Source organism: Heterocephalus glaber, unplaced genomic scaffold (assembly GCF_053883595.1).
Source record: "Heterocephalus glaber isolate CG9 unplaced genomic scaffold, H.glaber_assembly_v1.0 deba00001497, whole genome shotgun sequence".
NCBI classification, from domain to species: Eukaryota; Metazoa; Chordata; class Mammalia; order Rodentia; family Bathyergidae; genus Heterocephalus; species Heterocephalus glaber.
The window spans coordinates 67519488-67545206 of NW_028258320.1; the positions used below are offsets into that span (position 1 = coordinate 67519488).

Here is a 25719-nt window from a genome sequence, read left to right on the forward strand (position 1 = left end):
TTTCTGCTTCTTTGAAGTCTGCAGGGAAAAAAAAAATCCCTAATGAAACACAGCAAGTTTGGAAATGTCCTTTTCTTATATAAATATATGATTGTAACATTCTTATTCCAGCTCTTCATTTTATTCCCTTTTACTTGTAAAACCCCCTGTCTTATTCCAAAAGAGACTTTCAGACATACATATAATAAAATGATGAGAATGACAGATACTGTTGAGAAATGGGACTGAAAGGAAAACCAGGCAAAGTCAAGGACAAAATTAGTTCACAAATGCATGCCATATGGTTTTGGTGCATTTAAAAGGTGGCTGCAAATGTGTCTCTAAGTCTCCTGTAAACAGAACAAAGAAAAACACATGAATGTGTGACCAGCTGCAGGTGTGCAGAAGTGCAGCTGGAAGCAGGTCCCCACCTGGCCTCCATCATCTCTCTTGGAGGATGCAGGAAGGCCTTGGCAGTGGCTTGGGCTCTTCAGGAATCTCCAAGTCATCTCTGTCTTGAAAATCCCCAAGATAGTCCAGAGTGAAGTTTTATGGGGAGAAGAGGAGGTGATTTTGAATACAACCAGTCCTTTGAATCTTCGACTTCCACAAATTATGGATTCAAGCAAGTGCAGATGGAAAATATTTGGGGAAAAGCAACTGTATCTGCATTGAACATGTACAGCTTTTTTCCTTACAGTTTTTTCCTACTCAGTATGGTATAACAGCTATTTACATTGCATTTACAGTGTATGGGGTATTGTAAGTAGTAGAGGGTGATTTAAAGTATACAGAAAGATGTGTGTAGGTGATATGCAAATATGAGACCATTTTATATAAGGGGCTTGAGCATCTGCAGATTTTGGTACCTGTGGGGTTTCCCCAGTACCAAAGGACAACTGTACTTCACAGTGTCTTGTCACTCAGCCTGTCCTCCACTTGCCCGAAAACTGAGTGGGGCTTGAGCAAACAACACAAAAGCCCCTTACTCCTTCATGACACCTGGCGGCGGCAGCGGTGAGCCCAGCGCTGGCAGTGTTGGTGGCACTTGCATGGTAGCAGTGGCACCAGCACTGGCGGCGGTGGTGGCACCAGCACTAGCAGCACTTGTACCTGCAGGAGAGGTGGCTCCAGTACCTTGGAAGTGGATGCAGCAGCATAGCAATGGCCGCAGTCTTGGGAGGCAAGTGACTAAGTGTGGTCTCTGCCAGTGGGGCTGGGGGGTGACGTACAGTGGATGGTTCTGTGGGTGACAGAAACTTGGACAACAGAAGGCAATGAAGAGTCTTATCCAAGGAAGTGTTTGAGCCTCCCGGCTGAGGATGACTTCTCCAATACCTGGGAGAAGTAAGTGCCAAAGAAATGCTCTTTATCCTGTGAAAATGACCCATTTTTAGCCTATGAGCCATCAAGATACAAATGACGTAAGATTCAGAATATTCATAATTCATAATAATGACTGATCAGCTGGTGAAGAGTAGCTCAGTGTTGCGTATTGATAGACAGTTGAGCACACATTTGTACATTTGGTGATTCGTTCAGTAAACATCTGTGAGACCCCTGTGGGTTGTGCAGTCAGCTTGCCGTGACTTTGCTCACTAGTCTGTGATCTCAACTAAGTTTCATGATTCTGCCCACTTCCAGGTTCCCTGTGAGTAATATTAAGTACCCACCTCATTAGGTTGTAGGAGAATCAAGAGCACATGAAGTATTTTGTACAGTACCTGGCACAAATTAAATATCCCGTAAACTTGAGGTGTGATCAAAGGTTTTGAGATATACAAAGAATCACATAGTCACTCATTAATTAAAGTACTGTTTGTATAATGAAATTCTATGTAGCTGAAGCCCTGAAGGATATGCTGGTAATTGTGGTTATCACTTAGTAAGGAGATTACAGGTGATTTGATTGAATTACTTTTCTTATCTTCTTTCTAGGATTTTCCTAATATGCATGAATGAATTGTGTGTTCTTGCTTCAGCAGCACATACACTAAACAAATGAACTAATTGTGAGATTTTAAAACAGAAGGAGAAACAATCCAATCTGCCCATCTCTTTGGAGCTTTACTTGGGTTTGTGTGTGATACCTCTGTCCCTTTGTGCTCGAATATTTCCAGTGCAAGAGAGTACGTCTGCTCCCAGGCAGCACATCACATCATAGTTCTCCATAAACTGTCAGCTTGTGGCTTCTGACACTTATGTTTCGTTTACCCACTTGTTTGACAAATGCTTATTAAGCACCTCCTGTATGTGGGTATGGTGATACGTTTTGGGGAGACAGTGGTAAATGAAACAGTGTCCCTTAGTGGAGCTAGTAATTTAGTGAGAGTCTCAGACCATCATCCAATGATTAAATAAGTGTTATTATACATGGAAGTGCTTTGAAGGCAAAGAACATAGTGGCGCTGGGAAATCTGCCGCAGACAGAAGGGGTCATGGGAGGCTTCCTGGCAGGTGACAGGTAAGCTGAGATAGAACGGAACATACAGGTTCTTGGTGTGCAGAGTGGGGGGTGAGCAGTCCAGACAGGGCATCAGAGCCTGCTTTGAGGCCACTGAGCCTCAAGTTCCCTTTCCATATGACAGCCCTTCAACTCTTTAAAGATTGCTTCTTTTCCAAAGTCTTTCCGTTTTACAGCCTCTTCACCTTTTCTTCCAGGGATGAGATTTCCCAGCCTCTTGTCATTCTGAGATCCAGTACATTCAGACCCCCCCCCATTTTGAAAATTATAACTTTACTTAGCGTTCACATACCATACAATTCACTCACTTAAAGCGTACAGTTCAGGCAATTTTAGCATGTCACAGTTGTGCAACCATTACCGGTCAATTTTAGAATATTTTAATTACCCCAAAAAGAAACTCCGTAGCCATTCAAAGTCACTTTCCATTTCCTCTCAAAACCCTGGCTCTGGGAAGCCATTAACTGCTTTCTCTTGCCGTATAGATTTGCCTGTTATTGTCATTTTCTATAAAGATAATTGCACAATACATTGTTTCTTTCAGCATAACGTTTTTGAAAGTTCATTCATGTTGTGGTATGTGTCAATATTTCACCTTTTATTTCTGGGTAATATTCTACTGTATGGATATATCACATTGTATTCATCTATCGATGAATGTTTGGGTTGTTTCCATTTTTAACTATTATGAATATGCCGATGTGAATATTCATGTACAAGTTTTTATGTGGGCATATCTTTTCACTTCTCTTGGGTATACACATAGAACTGGAATTGCTAGGTCATATGATTACTGTATGTTTAAACTTTTGAAGATCACTAGACTCTTTTCCACAATGGATGCATACTTTATATTCCTACCAGCAGTGTTTGGGGGTTCTGATGTCTCCACATTATTACCAACAATTTCTATTATCTGTCTTTTCTGATATAGCCATCTTCATGGGTGTGAAATGTTATTTAATTGATTTGCATTTCACTGATACTGTATGATGCTAGCATCTTGTTGTGTACTTAACTGGACACTAGGTTATCTTCTCTGGAGAAATGGCTATTCAGATCTGCCCATTATTAAATTGGTTTATGTTCCTTTGTTGTTGGTTTATAAGAGTTCCTTATATATTCTAAATATAATTCCTTTATCAGATGCATTATTTGCAATTATTTTCTTTAGGCTGTCACTTTCTTGTTGATGTCATAAGTTTTTGGTTTTTATTAAATTCAGTTTATCCATGTTTTCCTTATTGTTGCTTGTGCTTTTGGTGTTATACCCAAGAAGCCATCATCTAATATAAGGACAAAAAAATTTATGCCTATTCTCTTATTTCTTCTCACAAAAGTTTTGTGGTTTTCAGCTCCTACATTTAGTTTTTTAAAATCCATTTTGATTTCATTTTTGTACAGACATGCCTTGGAGATATTGTGGGTTCAACTTCAGACCATTACAATAAAATGAACATTTCAATAAATCAAGTCACATGAGTATTTTGGTTTCTCAGTATATATAAAAGTATGTTTATACTGTACTGTAGTCTGTTAAGTTTACAATAGGATTATGTCTTTAAAAAGGACATATTTTAATTAAGAATTACTTTATTGGTCAAAAATGCTAACAATCTTCTGAGTGGTTGGAAAAATAGCCCCAAGAGACTTGCTTGACATGGGTGCCACAAGCCTTCAATTTGTAAAAAAATGCAGTAGCTGTGAAGTACAGTATATCAAAATGCAATAAAGTGGGTATCCTTCTACATTGTGTGATGTAAGAGTCTAACTTCATTGTTTATGTCCAGTTGTCCCTGCAATATTTATTGAAAAGACTGTTTCTCTCCATTGAATTAACGCCCTTGTCAAAATCAATTGACAACAAATATGAGACTTTTCCCCCTGTATTTTCAGTCCTGCTGTCTTGATCTAACTGTTCATTCTTAGGCAGATACTATTCCTTCTTGATGACTGAAGTTCTGTACTAGGTTTTGAAATCAGAAAGTCTGAGTCCTTCAACCCTATTCTTCTTTTTTAAGATTGTTTTGCCTATACTGGGTCCCTTGCATTTCCATGCAAATAAAGGAATTGTGTTGGAACTGCAGATCAATTTGCAAAGTATTGCCACTTTAATAATATTTTAAAACCCTTTCATCCATGAACATGGGATATCCTCCTCTTAGGTCTTCTTTAATTTCTTTCAATAATGTTTTGTAGTTTTCAGAGTATAAGTTTTGAATTTCTTTTGTCAAATTTATGCCTAAATATTTTATGCCTAAATATGCCTAAATATTCTTGTTGATGCTATTATAAATGGAATTGTTTCCCTAATTTCATTTTTGAATTGTTCATTTCACATTCCTTTAAAAATATGGTCCTTAGAACCATCACACTGACACATTGCTAGGATGATAGAGTACAGAGAAATTGTAAACAGAGAATCCTTAAGTGTAGACAAGACAGCCCTGTAAGCCTACCCCCACCCGTGGTGGGCTTCCGCTACCAGAGCTGTGGAAGGAGTGAATAGAAGAACAGCCTGTCCCTGAACTCAAGGGCATCAAGAGTAGCTCAGCTAAGATCACTGCAGAAGGCTGAGGCTGAGGGTTAGTGCCTAGCATGCTAAGAAGGCACCTTGTTCCCATTGTCTCCAGAGTTTCATTGTTTTAAGCCAGCTGACTTTGTAGCCGGGGTTCATTCAGTGTAGGCAAAGCCTCTGTTAGAAAAAAGATAGATCTTGAAAGCTTCTAAAGAGCTGGGGAAAATCACAAGCCACCAGCAGTAAAAGTTCCAATTCCAGATTCCCAGGCAAAAATGGCAAAGGAGTTTATCTTTTTGTTAATTGTAAAACTAAATATAATAATAAATAAGTAAATATAAAATAAAACTGGTTGGGAGAAAAGGAGGAGTAGGCTACAGTAATTATTCCTATTTCAAAAGGAATACAGGTTAGAGTTAACAATCCAGATGACTTTGGCAAGCTGTAGATTTTACTTTTCAGCATTCAACAGTACAATTGATACACACACACACACACAAACACACACACACAAATATATATGGAAATATACTAAACATGGATGTAACAACTTGAGTTGCTAAAATTGTGTTTCAATTCTGTTTTCTTTAGGTGACTCGATAGTTTTTCCCTCCTTGACCAGTTTAAGAATTTTTGTACTATAGTCCAAGGTTGAATTTCCCCATCAGAAAAAAATAGACTCCATCTCAGTGTAATAGCTGAACATAAATGTGTAGTTGGAAGCATTTTGTAACCCAGAGCATGAAAAGGAGTCTCTTAAATCAGAGTCCAAAACTCTGTTCATGATTCCGGGTAATTTAAAACCTTCTGACGTTTCTCATTAGAAAGACTTACATCACCCTGAAAAGCAAGAAAACCCTAGTTTTTAGAACATCATTGCAAGTGGCAGGTTTGCCAGGACACCGTGGTAGGTCAGGCCCGTTGAGTTATACAGCAGAGCTGTTTTTCACAAGCAAGACGGCACCTTTTATGCTTTCAATAGGTGTGTGTCATGCCAGCCTTGGGTTAGGAAGTCGGGAGCGTGAGCCATCAAACTCCTCCCCCACACTCCTTCAGAGAAATGATTTGGGTGCTGTGAAGTCGGGGGTGGGCGCTACTGAAAACTCCAGGGCCTCAGTGAAAAGGTTAGGAATGCACTGATCAAACTATAATTTGGAGCGTTGTCAGCTTGGCACTTGGCCCACATTCTTTGCTCCTTTTGCAGTGTGTAGAGACTGGCCAGGCATCCTCTGCCTCTGGAGATGGCAGGAGCAGGGAGAATAATGGTTTCAAGGATTGGTACAGTCACTCCTCTGTCAGAGGCCAGGCGATACAAATGTTTTGCAGAAAGAACAAGTGATTTGGAGCCTCAAGGGACTATAGAGATGGTTCAGACAGGGCTAACCAGCAGCTTTCAGCCTAAGGGCAGTGTGGTAGGATGGCCGAGATGCAAGTTTGGATGTGTCCCTTAATATGTCTGCACCAGCCTGCAGGTGCTTCGATTTCCCTAAGCCTTGGTTCCTCTTTTGTAAAATGAGAAAATAACATCCCCACCCAAGTGGATGTGTCAGAAGTTTGACAGATAATACTTATGCAGAGCTGGGTACAGCACCTGGCCCATGCTCAGTAGGTGCTCAGTGAATGTGGATATAAAGAGCTCCACTGCTGCATCTTAGGAGGAAGCAGAGATGAAGCTGAGAGCCCAGGTAGGACCAGGAATCCTGTGGAGATATGTATTGTGTCTGAGAGATGAACTGCTTAGGAATACAGCCCTCCATCCGAGGGCTTCCTGTTTCGGAGCCTTGTCAGCAGCTGATGACATTGAGAAGCAGGCAGAAGTCACTGAAAAAGAGATCTTGTGATTGGCAGCTGTGGGTGGGAGTGAGCTTGGCAGAGAGAAATGGCCATGCCTGGACCGTGCCCGTGTCATCCTGGACAATCACACAACTTGTCCAAAATGGCACCAATTTCCTAGTTCTTTCCCAAGGTGGTTTTCTTTTTTTTAAATTTAAAATTGGTATGTTGGACCTGAATTAGCAAATCTGCTACTTTTGCCAGATTTATATGACTCCAAGTTGGGAGAAGGTGGCTGATTGGGTAAAAAGTGTTGGTGCTAATTATATATAAAACTGGTAGGGGTAAATTTAAAGTCCTGTATTTCAGTTCAGAAGTCAACTTCGTAAGTAACTTGCATAGCTATAAAATGAGAGGACTGTGTGCAAAGGTTTTAGGATTTATCCCAGTTTTTTGAAAAGGTAAGAATGTGTCTTTGGGGTTTCTTCTCCATCTGATGGGTTTCAGAAAATTCAGTGCTGGCTTTGTTTGAAGAGTCCTTATTTCCCTTTCCACAGCATAAGCTGCATTCTCAAAAAACCAAATTTATAACTAATTACTTATTCTCAGTGGAGGACCTGATTTTAACAGGAAAGTGGTAGTGGTTAAAGACACAATGCTAATTTTGTAGTGGTCTGTAGTATTCATTCTAGTGTCCCTAGTTGCCCACCTAGGGAAGGACAGCAGGGTGGGGTGTTGAGTGGAAAGCAGGTCTGTGAGGCACTACGCAGCACCTGGCCCCTGCCGAATGCCTACTGAATCCCTTTACAAGCTTTAAGCATTTTAAACATCACAGTGGACCTGCCTGGTTCATTTTACATTTGGGGAAACTGAGGTACAGAGGCCAGATCAGAGCCACACTTGAATGCAGGTAGTTTGATCCCAGAACTCAGCTTCTTCACTCTGCTGCCACACTGCCTTGTAATAGATGCAAAGATGTTTGTCCTGGAATAAGAGGAGACAGGGATGGGAAGGATGAAGTCAGTCACTTCTTGAAATACCCAGAGCAAAGAGGGATTGATCATGCTAGGCACAGTAGAGAGGAAAACCAGAGCTGTCTGGAGCTGGAGCAGCTGCCATGCCTCTGCAGGAGGAAGGATGAGAGGAACTCCTGGCCCTAGGTCTAGGAAGCTGGACAAGGTGATTTGGACCTGAAGGCCCTTCTGCAGACGGAGTCTGAGGGCAGAAAGTAGAGCGAGCCCTGGGGAGGTGGCTGGAACCAGGAGTCCTAGTCTGGCTCTGATGGGAATTGGGTATGGATCCCTGCGCCGCCTCCTCCTCAGTGCCTGCCTGTCTGTCTGCCCCTCTTTCTCTCAGGTCCCTTCTGGGCTCCTGTCCTCCTTGCTCACCCAGCTCCAGCAGTGCCAGCAGCAACATTTTCTTTCTGGAAGAGGCCAAGTACTTTCCCACTTCGAAACCTCTGCCCAAACTGTGCCTTCTGCCTCCTGTTGCTCACATGGCAGCTTCTACTCAGCTGAACTGCCACCTCCTCCAGGAGGCCTTCTCTGACGGCCTCTGCCCAGGAAGCTCTTTCCCGGCTCATCTCAGTCTTACCCCACATTTGTTTTCCTGTGGCGCTAACACAACTTGTGATTATCTTATTTCTTCAGTTACTTTTTGATTGTAGAAAGTGGATTCCATGGGGACAGGGCCACATGTACATTGGTGTTTTTCATTGGTGTGTGTCTAATCCCTTGTTGAATGAATAAATGAATGACCTTGAGCACATTACCATGAGTCTCAGTTTTCTAGTCTGGTAAATGGGGAGGACCTGGAGGGGACCTTGGATTAGCGCAAGTGTTCTCATCTCTGAGAGGCATCAGAATCACCTGAGACCTTGTCAAAACAGGTTGCTGTCTCCATCCCCAGAGTTTCTGCTTCACTGGGTCTGGAGGGGGCCAAAAATTTTGCATTTCTAACATGTTTCCAGGTCACTTTGAAGATGTTGTTCTGGGGGCCACACTTTGAGAAACACTGGATTGGACCTTGTGCAAATCTCCTAAGATATGCATCTCTAATTTTTCCGGTAATTGGCATAATGAATATGAAAGAACTCTGCGTGCAATGTAAGAAATACTTTGAAACATAACTTTCCCTTCAAAAGGAAATGGTTGGGAGAGGTGGTGGAAGTCAAGGAAAGAAAAAAAAATCCTTCTCTGAGTCAGAGGGATTAGCGCCTACTGATGGGGTTTATGAAGGCAAAAGGTCAGTTAAATGGAAGTGCCTGCGACCAGAGTGCAGGGCTGAGCTGGTCTCCAGGAACAATGCTGCGAAATGAGGCAGTAGCTGTGGTGAGGGTTTCGAGAGTGCTTCCTGCCAGTTCAGCATTTAATCTCCTCCTCAGAGGGGAAAATCAGAGAATCACAATTAATAAGGGAAGTTCAGAGCCCAACCAGGGGGAAGCAAAAGAAGAAACACCTTGTGACGCCAGAACTCCCCATGACTTGGAGGTTTGCCTTCCTCTGGGGGAGGGGGGTGTTTGTCAGTCATAGCTCCAAGTTCACATTCCTTGGCGATTTCCCTTGGCAGCCCTCCGTTGCTCCCACTTTTCTGCTCCTTGCAGCCTTCTACACATCAGCCTGTGTCCTGTCCTCCCAGGTACCCTCCACAATCAGACTCCAGGGTTCCTTCCATGAAGAGTTTTAGGTGACTGCACACTTTCTCCCTGTAGGTTTCCCTTTTCCCATTGTGTGCCCAGTTTTATCCTAAGAGGAAGCAGCAGTTAGGGTGAGAGGCTTTGCATCTCTTAGAAGGCCTCTTGTTGGGGGAGAGGACTTCTACGGCCATTGCAGCAGCAGGGGCAGGCCTGGAGAGGCACCAGACAGCAAACATCCAAGCGAACTTCAGCCAGCAAATACTTGAACCACTCACCCTTCCCAATTCCAGAAGTGAGACGATTTCTTCTGCGGATATTCCCCTGCATCACTGCATTGAAATGCATTGCTGAAAACAGCAGCATCACTAAGATCAACTGAGCACTTACCATGTGCCAGGATGTGGGCTATTCACATTACTGGACTCTTCCATTTAATCATCATCTTATGTGGAGAGCACACATACTGTTTTCAGAAACTAGGAAATTAAGACCAGGAAAGTTGACCAAACTCAAGGTAGAGCCAGATCTGGGTTTGAATCCAAGTGTGTTTGACTCTGGAGCGTTGGCCTTCTTGAGGGTACAAGGTTGGGTTAAAAGTGGTCATAGAGCCCCATAGGGCCAGAGAGCTACACTTAGGAATACCCCTGGTGTTGGTTTGTGATGGTGTCTCCATATCACTGAGCTTCAACATATAGATCATCAGGAAAAGCTGCCACAACAGAGCCAGCTGCAGGAAGTGGCTCTCCTGAGTCCCCGCCTAGGCCTTTTGCTGTGCCTCAAGCTTACCCATTCCCTGCATCTAGAGATGGATGGACATCCTAGGATGCAGCAGTCAATTGCTGCTGACATTAGGGGCAATCGTAAAAGGAGAGGGCAGAGGAAGAGAAACCTGTGGCAGCAAGTGCCACATGACTTGCTGCTCCGACCCACCTGGGTGGGGTTGCTGACTTGCTACCCCATGCTGTAAGCCCATGCTGGCCAGGTCTGAGCATGACATGGGAAGGGGGCACAGGGTTATCTATGAATAAACATTGCTGAGCACCAGATGTGCAAACGTCAAGGACTGCCTGGATTTGAAAGGCCATTTGTCCTCCAAAAGAAGAACTCTTAACCCATGATTTGAATAAAGAAAGATCACAGCATAAATATGGATCTTGTCATAATTTCACCACACTGTTGTAGGGAACAGGATGCTCCCTGGACATTAATACGATGAGCCAGGAAAAAGGTTCTGGAAATAAACCAGTTCCAGGAAGTGCTGTGTTGAAGTCCCACAGGTCTCTTGCCTGCAGGATTTAGAGTTTTTGACCTGTTCAGGTAATTGTAAAGCTCAACTTGGAGGTCAGCCTCATGCTCTATGACACCCATGATCACACAAATCAGACTGCAAAATAATTACAGTATAGAGATTTCTACTAGAGATTTGTAGAGGTGGCAAACAATGAAGAAAGGCCTATCAGCCCACACACGTTTAACTCCCTAAAATCCTCTGTAAATTCCTTGGATTCTCCCTTAAAGTTCCCCCTCTCAGTGGCAGCTGATGCATGTCTTCCCTTTTGCAGCCACCACTAGCAAAACTCCATTCTCTGCCTTCTGCCTCTATGATCCCTGCAGCTTCTGTTCCTCACCAGCAATAGAAGACTCCTTACCCAAACTTTTTAAGTACCCATTGATCCTCCTCAAGCCCCAGAGGCCCTCAGATAATCCCAGGTGAGCTCTGTCTCTTCAAAGAAAAAAAATGGACTTGCCTTGTAGACACCTTTGGAGGAGATGGCCAGAGGATATTTAGGGAAGCTGGTTAGATTGGAACCATGACACCTTTTAAAAATTGTATTTTAATTGAAAAGATTTGATTTGATTATAGAAGCCTACACTGTTGTTGTCTGCATTGAGAAAGAGAAGTCTAGACTCAGTCGGAAGGAAGATTGTGATTGATTAGTGATGTCTGCCCTGGCAGTGAATTTAGGGGCATCAACAGCCAGACCACCAGGGATCTGCCATTCCTGGCCTACAGCTTAGTCTGAGAAACAGCCTGGGAATGGGAATTAAAGGCTACATTGTACAACAGAACAGTAATGAAAGAAGACATTTCACCTCTGTGATCCTCACCTTCCTCATTGGCCAAGCAGTAGCCATACCCACCAACCTTGTTTCATAGAGAAATGGAAATGATCTATTGATCTACTTCCAGTGAAATGCTCAGAAGTAGATGCACTATAAAATAGATGGAATAAAATGGACCATAAAATGGATAAAATATGCCATAAAATAGATAAAATATACCATAAAACAATTATTGCTACTTCTATAAAGCATAGTAAACAACCTCTTGGCAGGATATACATGGCACACTTAATGAACTTGAGGATGTTTCAATAAAGGGACTGTTTAGAAAGATGTGAGCAGGTACCCAGGAGGACCAGGGCTGGCAGCATGCCTGCAAGGTGAGAGAAAGGGACCAGCCTGGAACCCGGAAGGTGAGAATCCCTCAGAGAGGAGCTACAACCTTCAGCTTGGGGGACAGAGCCAGCTCATGATGACCCCTGGAAGGAAGCCAGAGATTTCACATCTCACCTCTCCTCCCTCCAGAACCTGCACCAACTAAGCCCAGCCAGAAGCCCAAGACCCCATTGATAGAGCTCTTCTGGTCAGCCTCATCAGGCCGAAAGCAGGGCAGGCCATAGCATTTTGCCAACTGTGTTAGTTTCCCACAGCTCCCATAACAAATTACTACAAACTGGTTGGTTTAAGACAACAGAAATGTATTCCTTTCCAGTTCTGGTGGTCAGAAGTTTGAAATCAGTGTTGGCAGGGCCACAGCCTCTCTGAAGGCTCCAGGGGAGAATTGCCTCTTCCAGCTTTCTGTGACTCCAGATGTTCCTTGGCTATGTCTGCATCACTGCAATCTCTCCCTCCACCTCCATATTACCTGCTCCTCTGTGTCTGTGTGTCTTTTTTATATGAGACTTGTTATTGCATTTACAATGGGGTAATCCAGGATGATCTCATTATCTCAGGATCCCTAACTTAATTACTCCAGCAAAGACCTCTTTCCAAATAACGTTTACAGGCTCCAGGGTTCAACATGAACACAGCTTTTTTCAGATGGCCACTGCTGCAATCAGTTCTGACCATGCTTACTGGGTGTGAGGATGGAAGGAGACCATCTGTCTCCTGAAGGCCTCTCAGATTCAGAGCTGGGAGCTAGGCCTCCTTTGGATGTCTGCTCTACATAAGGATCCTTCAGTTGGGGTGGGAGGGCCAGGTGCACATTTTCCTTTGTTTCACAAAATGATTAACATTATGGCCTCCAGCAAATCAAGTACCTTCTATGAGGCTTGTTTTACATCTTTACAGTGAAGCAGTGAGATCAAGGACAGCTGAAATAGTTTATATCCCTACAGTCCCATTGTGCTGTCACTTTAGGCCACTGTGAGGTGGCTCTCTCTGGCAGCCTCGTAGCTACCACTTCTTGCCCATGACACACCTATTGGTGCCCATAGGTCAATCCCAGAGCCACAGATTTCTTCACTTCTGTAGGCTGCCTGGGTTTTCATCTGCTGCCTTCAGTGGATCACAAAGCAATGGCCAAGGATGAGAGTTTGCATGTCTCACATAAGACCAAAGGTCACGGCTTGGTTGTCATCCTGGGTGGTCTAACACGACATCCTTGCTTAGGCGTCCTGGTTTAGCTCGGATTTCCAGCCAAGTGATTCTTGAATCCTTTCATGCGGCAAAGTGTAACAGTGACACCATGACACCTTTTCTAATTGTGTTTTAATTGAAAAGACTTGATTTGATTATAGAAGCCTGCACTGTAGTTGAAAGGCTTGTTAAAACATGTATTAAGTCGGAAAGATTGCAATGTTTGGCTGTGTAATTATGTAAACAGTTGCATAAATGGAGCTGCTTACAGTCAGCGGGAATGCTTTTTCAGTAGCTGGTGGCAAACTGGCATCGCTGATCAGTGACAGGTAAATTTATTTTTTCAAGGACAAACATAAGTTGGTATTCCCCTACCCCCACCCCACATCAACTGGGCCAGCTTTTCATTTTCTCCTTTGTGTATGTTTTTCCTTGAAATCTGTTGTGATTTTAAATGGTGTTTCTGTGTCCTCAGGTGTGCGTCACAATTTCCCATCCTTGTGAAGGAAAATGAAATGGACCGCACGGCTAAAATGTTTAGATTTCTCAGCAACAGAAGTGATCCAGGAATTTTAAAAAAATCTTCAACTATAGTTTTAAAATAGGCATAAAACCACCTTAAAATTCCCTGTGGTTTTTAATGAAAGTGTCCATTAAATTTACTGAGGATAAAAGAGTAATTTACTTCAAAACCCACTATCTGTGCCTTCCCACTGGACTGACGATGCACACCTATCTTTTTTGAACTTTAAAAATAAATGAATCGTTGATCAGAGCTGTCATGGAAACATTACTTCTCCATGCCCATCACTTGTTCCACCCTGGCCTCTTCTCGGAAACGGCAATTGTGTTTTCCTCCAGCCCCAAGAAAATAAGAGCCACAAATGGGCTGGTGAATTATGTGCTTCCAGTGGTTTTGAAGGGGAGCATTTACTGAGGGAGAAAATTGTTTTAATCTTATAACAACCAAGGAGGAGAGTTTGTAAAAACACAGAACACCTACACATACACTCGATTTTGTTGCATAGGAACACACAGGAAGGTTGCTTCCCACAAATACGCCTGATGCCTCTGCTGAGCAATCCTGCTGTGACCTGGGCAAGGGTGGGTGAGGGGAAGGGAAGGAGGAGGGGAGGAATTAGGGGTGTGGGTGAGGGTGGTGAGACAGAGGTGGAATTGGCTGGAACCCCAGGACTCAGAGACAGCACATCCGGTGCACCACGAAGGCTCTCCTGCTCTTCTGGAAGCGTGAGGCTCGTAGGTCACCCTGAGTTGTGCTTTCCCACCACTCAACCCTGCCATCTCTGCCCAAGGTGACTTTAATAACTTCACAGCAAACCCAGCCTCAACTCTCCTTACCGTCCTATCCCTGGCAGAACCTAATGCCACTGGAATGTTTTCCGAGTTTAACATCCACAGCAGCCAAAACTGCTCACGAGCCAGCAGATACACTCAGAGCTTCAGGAAATCAGCCCTAGGAATGGCAAGGAAGAGAAAATAAGAATGATGAGGGGTTTGAAAGAAAAGTGCATGCAGCTCCTTTCTGGAGGAAATAGAGAATGACGGGTGGGAGGAGGGAGGAAGGAAAGCAAAGGCTATAAATACACCTGTCCCTGTCATTGAAGGGGAAATGCAGGGTGTGGGGTGCTGTGGGGGGAAGGAGGATGCTATAGAGAAAGTCTCACATTTTGCTTCCTGCACTCACCGGCCTGAATCTTGCCGAAGGACCTAGTAGTGGCTCACTCGTGTCATTTTCGAAGAGAGGCAGGGATGAGTGAGGGAGAGTCTCATCAGAAACATCCGGATTTAGAGGATAATATTACAAGCGGTTATGTGTAGGAAAAGATTATGAATGAAGTGTGGCAACCCAACTGTGTACCCGAGGAGGGGAAATTTGGTATTTATACTCTCCACAGAACTCCTGTGCCTTTGTCTCCTGTAAGAGAACATCTTTTACACAAAGATGTACCTCCTTCTAATGAGATACGGCTGGTGTCTGGAAACATAGTCATACTTTGATCATTTCTGAGACACAGAACATCTCACCCAGGAAGGGCTTTTGCATGGTACAGAGTCCATCTCCCCAGACAGAAGCCCCACCAGGATCTCCAAGTCGTGGGGATTTTCCTGGAAGCTTTAACTTGAAGGAGAGGGTGATTAAACACTGGTAAATGTTTTGTGCTTTATTAAAATGTCCCGATTCAGCCCAGCGAGTGCCCGTGTGCGTTAGATACCAACACACAAAGTGGGTACTTGCACTTGGGATGTGGGATTTGCCTCCTCCCCAGGGCATCACTCCAGTATCTTTTCTCTACCTGTCCCACCCTGCCCCTGGGAGCTCATGCTACTGGATTGATGTGCATGTAGCTGTGTTTGAGGGTCGTCTTCCCCAGGGAGAGGGCTGCCCTGCTGCTGCTCACCCATTGGCCCCACCTTCAGTGTGTGGTCTTTGCACGGTTTGCCATTGATGAACACCTACCACATCCTTCTTAGCTCCCTAATTTGTGACTGTGTGCACGGGTGTGCACATGCTCCCCATTGCATCAGCATCAGCTTTCATGAGATGAGCCGGTGACCAGTGACAAATGCCCACCTCTCTGTGACTTACCCCAACAAGGCTTTACTTCTCACCCGTATTTCATGGTGCTTGCCAGATGGCTCTGCACCTCGGGTCCCCTTCATTCTGGGTCCCTGTCATGGATATTAAAGGGAGAAGGGCCCCAGAGCTGGTGGACCCTCACAACAGTTCTGAAAACTTCCGCTCACGCTTGACACTTCTTGTTTCTCAAAGTCACTGTTAGGTCAAGACTCAGAGTGGGCCAGGGAAGGAGACCCCTTCCATGAGACGGCTCTGCACATCTCCTGGCTGCAGATGAGACACCTGCAGGTTCTCACTTCTCGTGGGGAGGGGTGAGCCAGCCTGCATGGCAGCAACCTGCCTCCAGTGCCTGGCCACTTGGGCTACCCCACGGACTTCCTGTGGCCTGGTGGCCTCACCTTTCCTGGACTCCCAGGTCAGGTCTTTTCGTACTTCTGGTGGCCTCCCACCCTGCCTGCATCATCCCTCTTTCTTGTTTTTTCCTATGGTTGTTCTCACTGTCTCATTGTCCTGTGTTTGAAACAACATGAAAGTAACTCTTCATCACCCAAGTGAAGAACGTGCCACCCTAGATGCAACCACTATGACCTGCTGAGAGTGAATCATTTAAAATATTTTCCATGCTAATAAAGCCATGGAAAGGGTATATACATATATACAGTTTCAGGGAAGTACAGATTTTCCTATACTTAAGAGGTTTGTAATTACATTTCTTCCTTTTCTCTCTCTCTTTCTTTTCGAGACAGGGTCTCACTATGTAGTCCTAGGCTTCTCTTAAACTCACTATGTAGCTCAGGCTGACCTCAAACTCACAAACCTCCTGCCTCAGCCTCCCGAGTGCTGGGATTGCAGGTGTGCAGCACCACGCCCAACTGTGACCACATTTTGTACGTAGCAGAGCCTTGCAGACAGCACAACTCCTGTTTCTTCTCGTGAGCGCACAGCATGGCGTTCCACATTGGCTTCTTTCTTCCCTACTCCTACAGGTCAAGTTTGCTTCCAGTATTTTTCCGTGACAGCAATGCTGTGAAGAACACACTCTGTGCACATGTACAGAGGGTTTTGTAAGCTGGATGCCTAGAGGTAGGGGTGACTGAGTTGGTGTATTCTATCTTGGGCTGGATATCATGAGATTATTTTCCTGAATGACTTGCCAGCCTGTACCTTCACTCAGTTTGGCAAGGGCTCATATCTTTCTACTTTACGAAGCCTCAAAAAAGTAAAAAAAAAAAAAAATTTAACTTCTTACTTCAAAACAACTTTAGCCAGCAGACATACACTTTCGTATACAAAAGGTAGCATAATCAGTGTACCCAGTATCCTCCAAAGACAGCCTCTCACATAACCACAGTACAGTGATCAAAACCAAGACTGACTTGTCTATGATACCCTGAACTAAGCCTGATTTGTTTTTCACTGTTTTTTATATGCATGTTTCTTTTGATCAGTAGTTCTGTGACATTTTATCATACATATAAATTTGCCACATGGTTTTAAAATTTAATGTTTGTTAGTATTTTTAAGAATAAGGGGCTAGGGATTTAGCTCAGTGGTTTTGCCACCTGCTGCACAAGCGCAAGGACCCGAGTTGGATCCCTGGTACCAAAAAAAAAAAAAGTTAAATCTAAATAAAATATAAGCTTTAGATAACAATAATATATCAATACTGATTCATTAATTTGGGTCAGGGATTTAGCTTAGTGGTTTCACCGCCTGCTGTGCAAGCCCAAGGACCTGAGTTCGATTCCAGGTACTCCCCCCAAAAATAAATAAGTAATTTTTTTTCTCAGTGCAATTTTATTTGGTGGTTGAGTTCTTGCCATAGTGGAAATGCTTGCATTTGGATCCAGGGCAAAGCAGGTTTTCAGCTCAAGAGACCGGGTAGGTGGAAGCTGCTTTCTCCAACTTTCCCCTCAGCACCTGGATTTCAGCCCCTAGGGCATCTCTTGACCTTGACAACTAGTGAGCTTTGGGTTTGGCCTGCGTTTGATTGTTTACACAGGAAAACTTCAAATGAGAATGTGCTGAAAATTTTGTGGGAAGTCAATCTTTGAGAAGTAAAATACATCATCTCTTTTTATTTAAAAAAGGAGGAAAATTAATGTGAATGCCTGTGCTTCCTATGTATATATGCAGAGCCCAGTCACATAGAGTCAAGCCATTATGAATATGTTTGTTCTTGATGAAAGGGCCCAGCATTAGACCAGAAATAGGATGTGTTAGAATCAATTTAGTGTCAACCACATCAAGCTTTTCTAAAATTGTAGGTTTTATGGAACTTTAAAACATAGATTGTTTATTTGGTAGAATTTAACTGTGATTCATATCCTTCTTACAACAGAAAGATAGAGTCAAAGCAAATTGCACGCAGTGACCTGGGCCAAAAAAAGTCATTTTTGTAGCATATCTGCTCTGGGGGCCCGCCTCGCTCCCTGCCTACAGCAGTTATGGGTCCAGTAGGTGCAGAATAAGAATTTTTCAAGGCTTTGTCTTTTTTTTTTTTGGTACCAGCGATCGAACTTGGGACCTTGCGCTTGGGAAGCAGGAACCGGAACCACTGAGCTAAATCCCTAGCCCCAAGGCTTTGTCTTTAGATGATACTCTCGCTGTTTGCATTCAGAAAGGGTCTTGCTGAGGGCTTTCATGTGAGTGGAGAGACTTGGTGCAGACTCGAGACCTGTAAGGTGAGAACGCGGTGGAGCCAGGCTACCCTGGCCTTCGAGGAGATGGGGGCCCTAGAAATTACCCTATTTCCTCCAGCCAGGAATCCATCCGGGAGGGAGGTGGCCTTCGAGGCACCAAGAGTTTCCTGGTATTTAAATGGGACATTTAAATCGGAAAGAAGACGTGGAATGCTGCGGGGCACCGGTGGGCACAGGGAGGTTGTTGCAAAGCCAGGCAGAACTGGGCAGCTCATGGCTCCAACTTTCACCCCTGTGGGCCAGCCTCAGGCCCAGGAGATGCACCAGGGCTTCACGCAGAGCTGAGATACAGCCCTGGGATTCAGTGGCATCCAAGAGCCTATCCAGTGTAGCCCTTCTGGGGCAGTGGCCTATGACTTTGTGCCACACCTATGTCTCTGTGAGCTGTCCTGGGATGGGAACTGTCAGCTGTCAGAGCTGGGATGAGGGAGTGGCAAAGCTGGGGTCACTGCAGAAAGCTTTTGTTTTTCCCCAAGGCCAATTTGTAGCTGGGGTCATATACTTGGCCGGGACTGAAGTCAGAGCTATTGCTTTCACCTGAAACCCTCTCGGAGCAAGAATCCAGTTGCAGGGTGGGGACTGGGGAGTGGGGCAGAAGGGGGTCAGACTTCTTGTGTTCCATTTTCTGGGAGAAGAGGGTTCCTGTTTCTTCCTTTCCATTGTGGGTATTAGGACGGAGAACTGAAATTCCTGTAGGAGGAAGTGAGTTTCCTAATGGATGCCTTGGAACAAACCAAAACCACAGCAATGAAAATCTTTTGCCCACACTTGTCCACCCACCCACTAGATTATAAGTCCCACATGGGGAGGAGTTTTTGTCCATTTTGTTCACCACTATATTTCTGGTGCTCTGAGCAGTGCCTGGCCTCTGAGTTCTCATGAAATCTTTCTAAATGAAAGGAAGTGAATCACTAAGCAGGTGCTAAGTAATCCCTACACTATGTCCAGCAGACTCATCAGAGACTGTCATGGCTACTTCCTCATGGAGTCTGCAGTCCCCAGCATACACAGCTGGCAGAGGATCATTAAGGGACAGTGAAATGGAGGGCACGGCCTCAGCAGAGACCCTCTGGAGGGCAGGACACCCTGTTCTGAAATTTCCAGAAGCTAAGAGGTTTACAGTGCTCTCAGGAGCTTCTAGTTCCCTTCCCACTAGATCCGGCCTTGTGAGAACAGATGAAAGACCCTGAAGCGTGTGTGTGCGCCTGTGTGTGTTTGCTCAGGAACCTGGAAATTGAACTCACATCCCCTGCCTCCACATTCAGTCTTTAATGTACAAGCGGGGCCCCAAAATGCTGTCCAGGGAATGAAGGGACAGGAGCTTCTGATTTTAGGGAATAACTTTGAACAGATTGGAAAAGGATAGAAGAAGCAGTAGACCAGTGATGGTGAAATTTTGAGAGACCAAGTGCCCAAACTACAACCCCAAACCCACTTATTTATTGAAAAGTGCCAACACTGCAATTAAACCTGAATATCTCATGCTCGGCTGCTGGGGTAATGCAGAGGCAGCTTGGCTCACGTGTTGACAGAGGGGGCTCTGAGTGCCCGCGGTGGCACGCGTGCCCTAGGTCTGCCACCATGCAGTGGACTGTGCTGAAGGATAAGGCCATGCGGTCCAAGGTCAGTTCATAGGGGGTTTGATTTGATTCCAAGACAATAACTGGAGAAACTGTGGATTTAGTTTCAGTTCAAAGGGATGGACCCAGTTTGGGGTAGGTTTAAATTTTACCAATTAGTAGTCTGCACTTGGCCCAGGACATTGATTTGATCTAGCTGTGTTTTTAGTTCAACCAATGAGTGTGGTCATAGAGCTGGGTGGGATGTGCAGAAGTGAACTGGGAGCTGGGGGAGCAGAGGCAGGTTAGTCCTCCCCCACTCTGTCCCATCCTCTACTCCGGCTAAGTGGCTGTGTCTAGGTGGGTTTTCTGTGCTGAGTTTCCAAGTGCAGTTTTGTCTACAGGTGGTGCTGTGCTGCTAAAACTCATCTCACAGTTGCTGATGGTGGCTGGGACACAAATGAGAAAAGTAAGGTTATGACAGGTTAAGTGAAGGACAAGACTACATCAGACGCCGGTCGGGGGGCTGACTTGTCCCAGCGTGCCTGGGACTTGCCTGATTTAAAAGCTAAAAGTCTGAATTCCCAGAAGCCACCTCCACGCAGGCAGACCAGGACAGTTGGTCGCCATATACTCTTAAAGTTTGAAGTGAGTGCCTAACCCAGCTCCCCTGCACACTGCTCATGCCCTCCCCTGCCACACACCCACAATGTCACCACAGCACCAGAGCCAAACCCTTCGATCTGGTCTGAAGGCCCTAGTGATGTTGTCCCAACCTCTGCCAACCCTCTGTCCATAAGCCTGAGACTTCCCCCATCAAAACTACTTAAAATGTTCACCGCTGTGCCTTTGCCCAGACTGCCCTCTGCTGGGAGAGTTGTTCTGTGTGGGTTTCCTGCTGTCCTCTCTGGTCCTCTGAGGAGGCTTCCCAAGGGCAGGCCTTGGAGGGAGCTGGGGGATTTCCCTCCTGCGCGTCTCTGTAGGTGGTGTGTTCCTTTTACGCTGTTAATTGCAAGTGATGGGTTCACGTCTGTGGTTCTCCTCAGGCTCCGGGAGTGGGCAGGGGCCGGAGGACCTATTCATAGTGCACATTTGACATTCAGGAACCCAAGTGTCTGTCGGTGGTGCATGGGTCCTTGGTCCCTGCAGTCAGACTGGAAGCTCCCTGGGGTCAAGGACGCTGACAAACACCCTAAAGCTCCCGAATGAGGAAGCAGCCCTCAGCGAGGCCCTGTCTGTCCTGTGCACCAGCCAGTGACGTAGACAGGAGTCACAGAGATGCGTCTTAGGGTCCCAGGAGCTCACTGCTTAGTGACAAGGAACTTCAGGCGGCTCTTTCCAGGGGCTCCAAAGGGAAAGCTGCAGCTCCCCCTGGCGGCTGCAGAAAGTCGTGCGCTCAGCCCGTGGCCGGCCTGAGAATGAATGCTCCCGCCGGTGGAGTTCACTTGCGTGGGGTTTCGCGGGAGAACCTCCAGATCTGCCGAGGGCAGGAGGAGTCGTTCAGAGAAAAGAGAGTCATCCTGGGAGGGGAGGAAAAGCGATGCAGTGAGCGTTTGAAATGACAGGTTGGAAGTTTCCCAGGTGCAAAAACCCCTCAAAATCCGAAGATCTCCCTCTTGCTAAGCGCGCAGGCCATTGCCCCGGCGCGGGCTGCAGTGGTCAGGGCTGTCTAGGCCGCGGATGCCCCGCATCGGACGCTCGGACCGGGTCTCTGCCCGCCCGCTCTGCGGGGCTGCCGCCGCGTCCACGGCTGGGGCTCCTCTCCGACGACCAGGCCTCGAGGCTCTTGGAGAAGGCGGCCCCAGCAAGCGCCGTGGTACGAGTCGAGTAGGTCTGCACTCGTGCCTGCTGCTGTTGGGTGGGAGGTGAGCCAGGAGCGGGCCTGGGTAGGGCAGTGCGGGGCCGGGACCCGGCAGGGAGAGACTATGGCTTGCGAGAGGGCTCAGGACCACAAAACCCTGAAGGTTTTGTCACTGATCTAAAGTTTATTTTTGCAGCCTTAGTTGGAATATTGTTTCTCAAGTTTTAATTATTTAACTACTACTACTAATTAATGTTATTATCATTGTGATAACTCTGTTTTTATTAAATATCAGGGACCGTTCAGATGCCCCATGCGTAGTATATTAATTTATGAAGTTTTATTTTATATTGTGTATATTGTATTTAATCCTTTTAACAATGCTATGAGACACTAAATATTATTTGCATTCTAGAAATGAGATTTTTTTTGCCAAATTACACTATACCATTATTTAATATTTCCCTTTGAATTCCATTCTCTTACTAAATGGATACATTTTTTTAAAAACCCTTATTTCATTAGTATAAGTGGGAAACTAGCATTACCTCTCTTATGTAGGTGGAATCTATTTTTTAAAAAAATCTATTATAGTGGCAATGTGCCTAAGTACCACTGAAAATTATCTTCCATACTGCCAGCAGACAGACTGAGGTTCTTGGAGAAATAGTGCTTTTGCCATGGAAGAGGCCCCTCCAGTGTAGAAGAAGGACATTCTGCATTTTTGGGGGGTGTGAAGGTGAATTTAGTTTCATTAAGGCCTGCTTTGAGAATGTCTAGACTTATTTTGCTTTTCTTTAGCCAACTTCTAAGATGAATCCTTAGCTCATTAAATCTTCAGATTTTCTTCTCATTATAATTTTTAAAAAGTATAAGCAATTAAAGCTATACTTTTCTCTCTACTATTCTAGTTACCTTCCACAGGTTTTAAAATGAAATATTTTAATTTTTGCTCAATTCTAAATATTTTGTTAATTCTGCTTATGATTTCTTCTTTGGCCAAAGGGTTGTATAAACTATATTTCTGAATTACAAATGTGAATTTTAAAGACAGTTATCTTTTTACTATTGATTTCTGGGCTTAGGGATTGTGATGAAGGAACATGACCTGTTTGTGTTCAATTTGTTGAAATTTGCTGGGAGTGACACTATATATATATATATATGTTTGTTAATATTCTGTTTGCTTGCTTGTGTAAGTTTTACCACTCTTATTTCCCACCTTTCTATCTCCTTAAGCTTTTTATTATGATTCTTGTAAATAACAAATAGTTGGATTTTTAAAAACCTTCTCTGATAATCTTTATCTTTTTACCAGGCACATTTAGTCCTTTTACATTTGTTGTAATGATTGATATATTAGGACTTTACTTACCATCTCATCTTATACTTTGTTTTTTCTCTCCTTTCTGAATTATCTTCTGGGTTTTTTTTCTCATTTCATTTTCCTCCTCTAGAAGGTTTAAAGCTATAGGCTCTATTATTTTCATGGTTGCCATAGAAATTACAGTGTTACTGAAATCTAAAGAGAATCAACACTCTTACTTTCCTCCTGCCTCCTACAAAGATTTCAGAACTCGATTTCATTCTCCCTCTCCTGATTTGCATGGTATTGTTACAGTGTTTTAAATTTGTATTTTGATTTTCTTTAACACCACAGGACAGTGTCATTTTTATTTTAAATAGTCAATATTTATTTAAATTCTTATTTATTTAAATTTTATTCCTTTTTACATCTTAGATCTCCAAAATGGGATCACTTTCTGCCCAGGATTAATCTTTTATAGTTTCCTTTACTCTGATTTGCTGGTGGTAAATTCTTTGAGTTTGTGTTGATTTGAAAATGTCTTTTTTTCACCTTGTTCTGAAATGTGTTTTCGTTGTGCACAGGATTTCAAGTAGGCAGTATTTTTCTCCAGCACACTGCGTGTTTCACATCTTCATCTGATCTCCATTTTTGCTGATAAGAAATCAGCTGTCAGTCTCAACTCAAGTTTATCTATCTTTTCTTTCTGGCTGCACTTAAAATTTACCCTTTTGGACTGCACTTAAAAAGTCCCCTTTGTCTTTGCTATTCTGCAGTTTCACTGTAATGTGTCAGGCATGGATTTCTTTTTGTTTTCCTTGCTTTGCACTTGGGTTTTGACTCTAGGGGTTGATGGCTTTGCTCAGTTCTGCAAGCTGCTCAGCCTTTGTCTCATCTTAAATTATCTCTGCTTATTCACTGTTTTCTTCCTAGAGCCCCTCAATCTAGGCTCTTTGTCTCTTAAACTCCTTTCATGGATAATTCATTCAGATCTACCTTCCAATCACCAGTTCTCTTATCCAGGAGGTTTTTCACCTTAGTTATGCTTTCCTGTTCTAGAAACTCTGTTTTGTTCTTTATCAAAATCTTATCTGGGCTCTCCTTATAGTTTTTTGTTCCCTGCACATATTTCTAAGCTTGTCATTGGGTAAACATACTTGATTTGTAATCTATGACTGTTAATTCTAGAAAAGGAAGAACTACTCCCTCACTCGTTTTACCAGAGGCATCTTTACTTCCCCCACAAGGAGGAGAAGAAACAGGTCTGCACATGGGGGTCCTCATCTTGCTATTCAGCAGCACGCTCAGATGAGCCTGAACTCAGTATTGTTTCCCAGGGAGTATTGCTCCCTCCCAGTCAGCTCAGGCCAGGGTTGGGTTCTGACTTGTTTCTCATCCTCCATATCCTCACCCCGTGGTCCCAGACAAGGAGAAAGAAGCATGTAATCTTCATTCCTGAGAGACCAGCCAAAAAGCACTCTGAAGGTGGCCTAGGTGCTTGGCAGTCTCTTAAGATGTGAGGATGGGAAAAAGCCTTAGAGAACAGAGGCTTCAAGTAATGGAAGAGGAACCCGAAGGAGAAAACAACTATCCTATCTGTACTCCCACGTGATGTAGTTGCAGACCCTGGGCCTGGCTTTGGGGTTGCCCCACCACCACAAAGTGCACAAGTGGGCAGTATACACACATGTGTATGGCTTCACATGGATTAAATCACACTTGTAAAATTCAATAGCACTGTACTGGACCCACAGATGCTCAAAAGGGACCCATGGCCATCATTTTATTCTCGTTACTATGAGGATTCCATTGCCAGGAAATACTGATCTGTTGACTTGCCACTTCCAAGGTGCCAAGTTATGGGTCTTTTCAAAAGAACAAAGCCACCTGATCGGGAAGAATTTGCATCTTTCATTCAATGAATGGACATGCTCAGACCCATGCCCAGGACACAGAGATGGTGAGGACACGGGGGAGGTGGGAGGCCAGGGGCAGAAGTCCCTGCAGCCAGGGAAGCTGTGCCCCCGGAGGAGGAGGAGGAGAGCGGCACCACGGAGCATGGTGGGGGTGGGAGGTGGGCTCGGGGGACAGGCGGTGCCAGCCTCTTCTCAAGGACTTTGCTACATCTTTGGAAAAACGGGGGCTGAGGAGGCCCTATGATGACAGCCTGAATTGGGTAAAATTTGAGGATAAGGAATTACTAATTAGTAATAAGGTGGAATACTTAAGTGTATGAAATGAATAATATGTAGCTAAAAAATAATGATATAGCATTAGGCATTTGAGACATGTGGACTCCAAGCAATTAACCTCTATTCTTCTTCTGAATCACAGTTGCACTAATTGGCTCCTTTACCTGACGGGGCGATATTAACCTTTCTGCTTTTCTCTAAAGGAGTGAGTACGTTGGGTAGATGTGCTGCTCCAGTTTGGAGAAAAGGTATTTTTTCCCCCTGAATAATAACCTATTTGCAGTTTTTCTCCCCAATTCTTGCATTAAAGGGGTTCTGTCAGGTGTTCTTGATAAAGATCTCTCTACAGAATGGATGATTTTAATACTCCTGACCTTATTCTGGAGCAGTTGCTAGAAACCCTCCACAGGATAGGCCCCGTGCTGAATGCTGTAGCCATAGCCCAGGGAAGACAGCCTCCCACTCTTCTGGAGTTTATAGTTTATAACTTAGAGAGGGGAGACTGTCCAAGGCAAATGAGCAGGGAGATAGTGGATATGGTCTCAG

General features: G+C 44.4%; 1 protein-coding gene and 1 long non-coding RNA gene across 9 annotated transcripts in view; both read left to right on the forward strand.

The window, feature by feature from the left end:
* The window catches only part of Hspa12a (heat shock protein family A (Hsp70) member 12A), a 159548-nt gene that overhangs the window by 21665 nt on the left and 112164 nt on the right, over positions 1-25719 (forward strand). The window lies entirely within an intron of this gene.
* Positions 8846-13789, forward strand: LOC110347826 (uncharacterized). Its single transcript, XR_002392686.2, has 2 exons — positions 8846-13343; positions 13490-13789. It is a non-coding gene; the product is annotated as an uncharacterized LOC110347826 (long non-coding RNA).